Source organism: Rhinolophus ferrumequinum, chromosome 6 (assembly GCF_004115265.2).
Source record: "Rhinolophus ferrumequinum isolate MPI-CBG mRhiFer1 chromosome 6, mRhiFer1_v1.p, whole genome shotgun sequence".
NCBI classification, from domain to species: domain Eukaryota; kingdom Metazoa; phylum Chordata; class Mammalia; order Chiroptera; family Rhinolophidae; genus Rhinolophus; species Rhinolophus ferrumequinum.
The window spans coordinates 82,894,523-82,896,951 of NC_046289.1; the positions used below are offsets into that span (position 1 = coordinate 82,894,523).

At 49.7% G+C, this 2,429-nt stretch overlaps 1 non-coding gene across 1 annotated transcript; it reads left to right on the forward strand.

Moving 5' to 3' along the window:
- Window positions 1–726: 726 nt before the first annotated feature.
- Window positions 727–890, forward strand: LOC117024289 (U1 spliceosomal RNA). The gene has a single exon (XR_004423373.1). It is a non-coding gene; the product is annotated as a U1 spliceosomal RNA (small nuclear RNA).
- The last annotated feature ends 1,539 nt before the right edge of the window (window positions 891–2,429 follow it).

The following is a 2,429-nucleotide window of genomic DNA, read 5'->3' on the forward strand; positions in this document are numbered from 1 at the left end:
ATAGCTATCAAAATAAACTGACTGTGGGGCTCTTCAGTATTTGTTTGCCGTTCCTGTCCTCATACTCGAAGACGCTTATAGTCAATGTACTGCGTTCAAAAGTCATCTGTTTTTTTTTTTTCCTATTTTTCCCAGACAAAGGGTAGCATACTACACGTATTTATGCATTTATATTTTTCACTTAACACAGTCAGTGCATCACATCTAGAGAAACCTAGAGGTCAAGCAAACCTGCCCTTAACCTGCTCCAGGTCACAAAGTCAGCCATAAAAAAGGAAACAAACGAGAAACCTACCCGAGGGCTGACAAGCCCGAACTGTTATTTCCCGCTAGGGAAAAGATTAGAAAAAGACGGTGAGAAGATCGAACCCCTCCATGTAACTTGAAGCTACAAACGAACACTCCTCGGAACTACAAGACTCAGAGCAGATCTGACTGTACTTCCGTCGCCCGCGGAGGGAAAAGAAAGATCGCCGGGGACGTCACGACAGGGGCGTGGCGTATGGGGATGAGCAGGCGCGCAGAGGCTGCCGGTCGTGCTCACCCCGCGCCCCCACGTCCCGCGCGTCCCGAGATCCAAAAGCTCCCGAGGATGCTTTCCCGATGGGCGAGCTTGGGGCGAGGGGCCCCGAGGCAGCGAGGGCGCGGAGGCCGCGCGAGGGAAGTGACCGTGCGTGAAGGGCGAGGCGAGCGCGAGGGTCGGGGCCGCTGCGGGCAGGGCAACTCATACTTACCTGGCAGGGGAGATACCATGATCACGAAGGTGGTTTTCCCAGGGCGAGGCTTATCCATTGCACTCCGGATGTGCTGACCCCTGCGATTTCCCCAAATGTGGGAAACTCGACTGCATAATTTGTGGTAGTGGGGGACTGCGTTCGCGCTCTCCCCTGGCAATTTTCGGTATGAAAAGTAGAAGTTTTGTTCTGGGTTGGTGGTCTATCCGTGACACACAGTTTTTGTCACGGTGGTTTTGTTTGTGCTTCTCGTGTCTTGCTTGCGCATGTTTTGTCAGTGTCTCTGGTTAAAGTTTTTCTGAGCACGTGACTGGGTTTTTTCAAGCCTCTGGTCTCAGTTTTTGCTAGCTTTTCGGATTGAGAGTTCTCGAGGAAAAAGTCTTCCTCAAATCGACGCGTGTTTGCCGGAGAACTTATTTCGCCGTGACGCATGACGTTAATTGTCAGTCAAGGCAACTGAAGTTTTGGCTTTCTTTGTTCTTTTGTATTCCCAGCTCTGCTTTTTTTCACCCGCAGAAAACCACAGCGGACCCCGAAGCAAAAAGCTCGTCGGTCGAACTTGGTAGGGTGGGAACGAGCAGGGGCGGAAAGATGTCGAATTTGTCCATCCAAGCAGGTCGTTTTAGTTACTTGTAACCGAGCCTATAGCCTACTTAATGCGGAGCTCTCTCCCCGCCTAGTTTTCACATTGCATGTCAACAGAGAAAGAGGACGGGGGCGTGGGTGAAGGTGGACACGTTCCCGTCTCTTTACCCAGAGACGGCGTACGGTTAAGATTCAAACTAGCGTTTCACCCCCTGGTTTTAAGGTCTTTGAGTCGTTCTCTGTCCTCCCACAGAGCTTTTCCTTTTAAACCAACCGCCCTCGCCCCCTCTCCCGTTTTACTCAATTTTCTTTTCTGCACAGTGCCTCGCTTCAGAAAGATCAGTTTGAGCTCAACTTCTATAGTTTTACTACTACGAAACATTAAGAATATTGTATAAGCTTTTCCAAACGAGGTACCCGTCCTTCAGCCTCACTTGGTCTACACGCCTGACCCGCTCACTCTCCTTTGCGATGTCCTCTCCTGCCATCCTCCCCTCTCCTCGCATAAACCCCTTCGTCTCGCTCCCCTGGCTGTTCCCTCCCTGGCCTGCTCCGGTTCCTCCAAGAGCACAAAGCATCACCACCACTTGATAGAAACCTAGACTGTCCGTATAGGGCTTTGTCTCTCCCACTTGGCATCTTCCTGTTTCACCTTTTGTTCCCCAGGAACGATTTTCAGTAAATGTTTAATTGAATGCCACAACTCAATGAACAGTGAGATCTAGGCCTCTATTTTTTAGGGACAAGCAGTGAGCTATGGAATGTTTCGATTGTTCTGGAGGTGCAAAGTAGAATCTATCCTAAGTATGCCCTTTGAGGGAGTAACATACATTCTATACCTAATTTGGACGATTTGTTAGTGAGAAAATCCTTGCATGGTGTGGTAGTCATCTCATTTATATATTAAGCAACCCACCGCCCTGCCTCCACACTGCTCCTTCCAGTCTACCCCCACTCCAACAAGTGCTCTAAAATGTAAGGGGCCTAAGGATGTATCATGCACTCCATGCCCTACCCCCAAAGGCCACCTAGACAGACTAGCTGATGGGTATGTGGACCATTATAGCCTTTTGTCCTGGACTTGCTATTTCTTAGCATTTACACAGCATC